The sequence below is a fragment of the Lycorma delicatula genome, chromosome 4, assembly GCF_047948215.1.
Source record: "Lycorma delicatula isolate Av1 chromosome 4, ASM4794821v1, whole genome shotgun sequence".
Classification (NCBI taxonomy): Eukaryota; Metazoa; Arthropoda; class Insecta; order Hemiptera; family Fulgoridae; genus Lycorma; species Lycorma delicatula.
The window spans coordinates 132346714-132355316 of NC_134458.1; the positions used below are offsets into that span (position 1 = coordinate 132346714).

Sequence of the window (8603 nt, forward strand, 5' to 3'; positions counted from 1 at the left end):
ATAAGTGTTTTATTAAAACTATATACATAGACCACTTAAATAAACGAAGCTCAGTTTCGTGTAATATTGAATCAGTGAGAATCCATTGAACAATTTAAGAGTATTCGTATACCTAACAATTATTTTATCCTTCTAAAAGCTATTAGACCGTAATAGAATATTTGACATATTTTCATGAATGAATGACAGATATGTTTTAAAACAGATATGTTTGTCAATAAAAGGGTGTTTATTATCACTTAGTCTTAAATTTAAATCAGTGTTCGTTAATTCCTTTGTAATTTATGTGTCTGGCCGGCCTCCGTGGCGCGAATAGTAGCGTCTTGGCCTTTCATCCGGATGTCCCGTGTTCGAATCCCTGTCAGGCTTGTCATTTTCACACACGCTACAAAACATTCATCTTCATCCTCTGAAGTATGCCTAACGGTGGATCTGGAGGTTAAAAAAAAAAAAATTATATCTAAAACCAAATTATTCAATTTGATGACTAATGTAATGAGGGCCATTTATTTTTAAATTTTTTGCTTGAAATCATTATATTTGCTGTTGTGTTTGAGAAATTGATTTTGGATTACGGCGAGATGGTTTTTGATGGTTTTGGTGGATGAAGGGAGGTAGACCATATACGTTTACGGCTGTTTAACTCATGTAAATCATTCTTATCCTCCGCCAAAAACCAACCAGTGTAGTATGATGTTTTGTGTCTTTAGTAGCATAAAAATATTCGCTTTTCTGCTATTTATCTAAAAATCTATACACTTCTTTTATTTATACTAGCTGAAAATATTTTGTAAAGAGATCAGTTATGTTGAAAGAAACATGCTTTTCCTCTGTTTTGTACGGTATTACTAAATTTATATATCGTGGGAGCTAACTACCAAAAGCAGAATATATGATGGTTGGGAAAACCAAGCATTTAAACAGGTGGAACTAAGACAGAACGAGAACTAACAAAAGGCAGTGTACTCTGCTACAGCTTAGGTATACAATATTGAAGAACCAATCCCGAATTCGATTGAATTCCATCCTCATTCCCCACCAATTGACCATATCGAAAAGAATTCTATCAAAGTTAAAACATTCCACCTTCTTATACTATAATTTTATAAATTTTCGATAAAAGATTTGTTCCATGTAAGTAAATATTTGATTAATCTGCAACAGTTGACAATACGTGAAACATAAGAAGTGGTGGAATTACGGAAGAAGACGGTATGGAAGGCTACGAACACGTGAATTACAGTCCAGCAGAACTTTGTGTAAGAAGAAATCAAAGAGAAAAAGGCAAATTTCCCTTTACTAATTTAATGCAATGTCTTGATTCTAAAATCTCAGTTATTGAAATTATGCTACCTAAACATTAGTCCTTCATTGCATCTTTATTCTTTATCAATACTTGAAAATATTCGTTGTAACGCAAGTACGTCGGCGAATATTTTATTCCGCAATCATTGCATAGCCTTGACATTAGTCTCGTGTTTTTCTATTTATCTGGCGGGTATTTAATTTTTATTAGCGGTTATATATTTATATTTAGTTTGAGAAGAACGGAATTGGGGATTGCGTTCCGATCCTTTGTGTATCGTGTTTGTGAAGTACTTTATTTTGGTTATTCCTTGAGAGATAAGCAAGATGTTTGAGTCCTTCTCCTGACGCGATTTCCCATTATTCCGTCCACCGAATTATTTTTTATGCTAATGTTTTCAGTCTAGCAAGAATGAAACTAGGGCCTTGATGATATTTTTTGGAATGTCTAATGCATTTCCTTCGCGGAGGGAATTGCATGTGATGTCTGCAGGCGGTTGCCTAACTGATAATTGTAAGATTAAGGAAGGATTGGGAAACTGTAAATTAATTTAGACTCATTATATACCTCTCCACGGCAATATTTAGTAAAAGGCAAAACATTTATTCGAATTGAAGAAAGATCAGAGTTTGTGCGAATATGATTAAGAAAATATTACTTAATTGTTTACCATTTAAATGTTGTTTGATGTATTCAACCTGCTATTTATTAGATGTTCATAGTTGTGATCAACACCTTATAATCTTTCCAGTAGTATCCAGACTAATACAAGTAAATTTTTTTTTTAATTAATCAAAATATAAAATATGACAGTATATAAAATGAAATCTAAAAAAAGCTTTCCAAAAATTATTTAGTTTTCTGAAATATAAAATAATTAATCAACATTATCTATATGAATTTTATAATTTTTCTTTAACAAATCAAGGTAAAGGAGAAACAAAGCAAGAGCAAAGCACTATTGTAAATTATGGGCTCAGATAATCTTAATATACAAAGCTTTTACCATTTAAGTACTGGTGTATATAACGCGAATTGAAGTAGCACATATATCTGTTTCTTGTAGAAAAGCAATATCCCTCAACATAAAGGAAACAAGACACAGTTATTCATAGCGAATATCCTATCATAATATTAGGCACATACAAACTACTCCTGTTAAAGTGCATCATAAGCAATGTAGAATTCACTATGTACAGCAATTTAACTTTGTGTTATTAGTCCAATGGAACTAAATTACTAAACAGACAATTTTGTTTGTATGGATAGATCTAAAATACGTATTACACTTTCAAAATATCTATTATTATCATTATTATTATTAACACAGTCACATGTATAACAGATATTTTTTCGTAGATAGAAAAAAAAAGTACTCTACTTTAAGTTAAATTTCATAATTATACTGAATGAAAATCGTTAATGTATATAGTGTGTGTCACGAGGTTCTCCCGGGAATTTCTTTAGATTTTTGCATCTGGGGGTTGATGAAAAATATTTTATACAGAATAAAAGTGCATTCTCATGAGGAATTAATTGTCCGCATTATGGATTTGACTGCGTAACTTAAGGAAACCCCTTAAGAACTAAAAAAAGCAGCTAAAGTAGAATAGAAGCCTGCCAAGAGATGTGTTGTACATTGCGAGCTCATTTTTGAACATTTATTGTAAACTGGTTCGTATAAATTCCAGTTTTTCTAACTTTTCCTTGTTCTATGTAACTTATCTTACACCATTTTGTTCAAAATTAAATTTTCTACATTTATAAGTTTTGTTTAAAAGTTTTATTTGTTTATTACTCATTTAACAAAGTTATTGTTCAAAAAAACATAAAAACATGGTTTTTTTTACCAAAATTTATTGGTTTTCACCCCATATTTCTCAGAAACTCTTAGAGATACTGTCTGGTACTTACTTTATTCGATTTTTCAGGTCACAAGCGCTAAGAAATTACTAATTTTGTTCCATAATTAACATTCTAAAAATTTAAAAAAGGATTTTAGAACCTTTCGAACTTTATCCATTATTTTCACGATTAGAATGTTACGAAAGTCACGAGAACTTCATGGTATACTCTGTATAAAAAGGTTTGTGTTTTCTTTCTTCAACCACGATTAACATAAAATTTGACAAATAAATTCCTTAGATTAATAAACTATAATAACTAAAGAGGTGAATTTTTCTCTCTATCCTTAAGGAGATTTAAAATCATTTTTTGCAAACCAACTTATTTCATAACATATTATAAACGTCATTAAATTTAATCTTAAATTATATAAATTTAATGCAGAGGTTAGTAATTGCCTACTATTATAGCAAGATCTAAGATATTTTTAATTTTCAAATGTAGAAGGTCATTCACCAAGAATGTAACGAACTTTCAGGACATGTCTACTGGTGAAAATAAATTAAAAAATTCATAGAAACATGGAGAGATGGCTGGCGAAAGATTTTGCCTTGATTACTGTGCCTTCGGTAAAATTAAACCTAGATTCTTGGAACCCAGACTAAGGGGTAAATTTAGTGGTTATGTATGAAATTTAACCTGAAAGATTGAAAAAAAAGTAGGTTCCAGAACTGTATTTTTAAATTTTTGAGTAATTTGGAGTAAACGACAAACGACTGTGGTCGAAAAACGCACTATTTTAATTTTGGGGTAAAATAACAATGAATAAACTCTACAGAAACTAAATTAAAATGTAAGAATTTCGAAGTTTATAACAAACAAAACGTATCAAATGTGGCAAAATTTAACTAGTTATTAAATAAACAAAATTTTTAGAATTAAAAAAAAAAAATTATTATTATTTTTGGGAAATATCTTTTGTAGATAATATTAAAACATATAAGTAATTAGTATTTAAAATAAAAAAAGATGTGGAACTTAAATATAAAATTTAAAAAAATATATAAAATAGCATCAAACATGATAGTCAGCGCGTTTCAAAATAATAATATTAATAAAGTATAAAAAATGAACGAAATATTTTAAAAATAAATTTTATACAAGGAGATATTTACTTCTTCGATTTCAACGGCTATCCTTCTACTCAAATTTCAAAATCTATATTTTCTATATTTAAATTAACATTATTATTTCATTAAAAATATTAATATATCTTTCATAATTATGAGTAAAAGCTTATTTATTGAAAAACTGATAGTTTTTAGAATAAAAAATATTCTTGATTAGTTATGAATTACACCAGTCAGATGTAGTTTCAATTTTCATATCTGTGATATGAATTGGATCTACCAGTGAAAAATGATATTTAGTTCCATTGATCTGTGTAAATTATAGTCAACTATAGGAATAGATTATACAGTGAACGCTATGTAGACGTAGGTGTTAGCGTAGGTATGTGTGCGCGCACATACACACTCACAAATCCACATGATTGATATAATCGATATATATATATATATATATATATACATACACATGGTTGAATGAGTATAGTTCTACCTCATTATTGGTTTTTCTATTCTTTATTTCTTACATTTTTATGTCTCCTTTCATGTCACTAGGGTCTTATAAATCATATCTGAATCGTTAAGCTATGTGAAAGATTACGAAATGCTAAAAATTAATCTCATTATAAAAATCGAATAAAAATGTCCATAATTTAATTTATGAAGTTATATAATGCACTGACCTTTTCAATTATTAATGAAACAAATTAATTACTTTTTTATAATTATCAATTTAAATTAATTTTTTAAAAATTGAAGTTTACTTTTTAATCTTAATACTGAGAAAATGTAGTAATTTTAATTTATTTTTGGGAAAATAAAAATAATTTTTATTTCTTTATTCTTCGGACGAATCCAGTATTTTGCCCTTGTTGGAGCTTAATTTCAGGATACGACTGTAGTTCAGCTATATTATTGGGTGAAGATCCTTGTGTGATATCTGAACAGAATATCTATTAATATGAATGGTTCTTAATTCTCAGTGGTATGGAAATAACGTGATCGAAGTTTGTTTCGCAGAAACAGTAATTATGATTCAGGATAGGTCGAAATACTACAGTTTCAATACCCGAACAAAAATCTGCTCTTTCCAGATTATCCTTGTTTACATAGTCAGGATGGATTTTTACTTGCCCCACAATCAAAAACTGGGCTTGGCTTTTTCACTGTAAAGTAGGTAGTACTAGGCTCGCTCAAAATCCATATGGATATATTTTTGGAAAAGGTATTGTTGTCTCATTGCGAATCAACTAATGCCAGATGTTAACAATATGATGGAGTTTACTATTACCTAAACAACTGAGTTTCAGACGGCCAGGTTAACCCCTTATCTTTGCGTAGCAATATCAGCTGCAGGAGTGTTTTGATCGCACTTATTTCGGAAGAGAGAGGTATACTAAGTAGACGCTGAATTTTTGTTTTGATTAGTAATACCTACAGATGAACAGATCTTAATCCTGTTTCGTGGTTTATAGTGATTAGTGCACTACAGAAATACAACCTATGACTTACCTATTTGACAACTGATCTTTTATATTACTTGCTTGATAGTACGCTTTTAAATGTAAATAGTGGATGCGGTGTTGCAATAACGTAATACAGAATAGCACATAGCATAATAAATCCTTAAAGAAAATTTTTTAGGTTACATACTTTATTATATATTACTGTATTTTTGTTTCACAGGGAAAACCTGTATCTCTACATTCCAGCTTTCTCTTTAAATTACCGCATGAATTTTTTGCACTGTTCTTGGCAAAACTTTTAGTCAAGACAATTGTTTAGTCATACAGGATTAAACCAGAATCTTCTTGTTCAGGATCAAGTCTCCTAATTTTAAATGAAGTCCATTCCACACCTCCACGATAAGTATATAATATTCACAAGAAGTATATCGTAATACTGAAATAGCTGTAGTGGGAATATATTTCTTCTTTTTTTTATTATTCCAAGGAAATGTTTGGAAGTGATATGTTAAATAATTGTAAAATGATTAGTTTTAAAACGTAAATTATATTATGAAAAAATACTTTTTTTTTAATTTTCTAGAAGTTTTTAAGATTATTTGTAAACGGCCCTATGGTAATGTGTTATACAAAATTTTCAAGAGTAATAGGTTTAATGCAAAAAATAATAATGGTAACAGTTAATTTTCAGTCTCAAGATATTTAAAATGCAATTTTTTTTTCGCTATTTTATCTTTTTTTAAATATTCTTACTTATTTTTATTTAAATGTTGTTATTGATTGAAAAAAGAAAACAAAAATGTTTACCTTTCTAAATAACAAACATATATAAATTAACCGAATTTATAAATTATTACCTTCTATAGCTCCTTAAAATATTATTTCTTCTTGAAATTTGTACATAAAAATTGATTAAATTAGATTCTAAATTTAATTTTACTTGGATTTTATTAATATCCTACCCCTTTATAACAGTGAGTAGTTTAAATAGTAACATATAAATGTTTAACATAATGATATCTATAATAAATTTCAAAAGTTTCATTTGAATAACAACAGAAAACAATTAACAAACTGGGATAATTATAGTAACATATAACTGTAAAATATTTCTTATACAAGAAGACTGTTAGGGAATTTAATTTAACGGTTATATGAACTATTTTGTAATATAAATTTCTTCTATTCCATTTATCAACGTAACAAAATAACCTTTAGAGAAAATCATTTTTTTGGCAATATCTGACAGTTTATAAATTACATAATATATTATTTGAAGTATATAATTTAACAAATAAACCATTACGACTATCTAAATAATCAATTATTAAATAAGAAATTAAATTACGCTTATACATAATGAATTTTATTAATATCCGTCCAGCTATTAACAACGACTGTTATCAGCTGTCTGCTCCTGATGTTAGTAGGATGACATAAATAGAATCACCTTTACAGATAATAATTAATCTATAATATTTGCAATTATTGGTTATATTACCTCTCGTGTTGGTATCCGTAAGTCTTTTAATACTTCAGGTAATTTAAACTGCATATTATCATTGCCATAAGCCCAAAATATTTTATTACACTTAAAAAATGCCCAAAAAATTTGTTATACATTTATTGTAAGTGGTTTTTGGCCCTTTCGTTTCTTTCTTTTCCCTTACCAACAATTTTCCTTTGTCTTTCTGTTGATTTTTCTCAATTTATTTCCGAATTCAGCTTTTTAATGTTGTTCTTTCTTTTCTCATACTATTAACATTTTGCTGTCACTACCTCGAAAACAGCTCTAACTTTTCCTCTTTAAGTTATCAGATATATTTCTTCGAGATTTCATCTCTACGATTTATATCGGCCTGTGTTTGATTTTATATCTTGATATCTCTTTAATCTACAATCATCAAATTCAGTGTAGCTTATGTATTGTATAGGGAATTAAGTATATTAAATTTTTATAAAAGTTGATAAAGGTATTTGAAACACTGCTCTTATCTCAAAGGTAGTTGAACTTTATGAAAATGTTTTTGTTAAAAATTTTATTTGTCAAAAAAGTATCATCAAAAATAGCTTACCACTGTAAATAATAATATTAAATATATTTATAAAAAATTACCTCCAGTACGGAAAAAATTAATTAATTGTATTATAAATTTTTCATATTTCTTTTATTATTTCAGCCTTTTTTATTTAATTTTTTAACTTTCCGCCTTTAGATATGTAATCTTTTTTTACTATTTATTTTCCAAATGAGGCATTATTAGGGTGGAAACAGTTTTTAACTTTGTTACCAAGCACCTTAGCCCAATATTGAATTTGTGCTAATTTTTACAACTTTATATTTATTTAACAAAATTTTTTAGAACTTCTATAGTGGTATTACATGATACTGTACAAAATTATTAGTCACTCATATTTTTAATTTGATTATGGCTTCTGAAAAGTTTAACTATATCTTTCTCAATTAGCGCAAAAAAACGATATCCCGTGAAAGAAACTTTTCATCTCTCCTACCCGTTCCCATTGTCAGAACATTCGGAGGACTTCTAGATTTTTTTTTTTGCATTCTCCTTCGACTTGGGTGGAGTGACTAACTTAATACTGTAAACGTTACAAAGGTTATCAATCTCTTGAATGTATTTTTTCCATGTTCTTAAATATAAATATTTTGTGTGCTTAATTTGATAAACCTTATTTTCTTTAAAGGAATTTACCATACATTATGTACCTTCCAATTATTCTTAATACGTCTTTATGTCATAGAACTAACCCCAACTGGAGGGGAGTCCGATTAATGAATTGTAGTTGAAGCCTTGTACCTATACTCAAACAGCTATTTAGTTCCTGAAGGCAAATAGA

The 8603-nt window shown here is 28.3% G+C and overlaps 1 non-coding gene across 1 annotated transcript; it reads right to left on the reverse strand.

Moving 5' to 3' along the window:
* Positions 1-1825: 1825 nt before the first annotated feature.
* Positions 1826-1937, reverse strand: LOC142324308 (U5 spliceosomal RNA). Its single transcript, XR_012756268.1, has one exon. It is a non-coding gene; the product is annotated as a U5 spliceosomal RNA (small nuclear RNA).
* Between the last annotated feature and the right edge of the window lie 6666 nt (positions 1938-8603).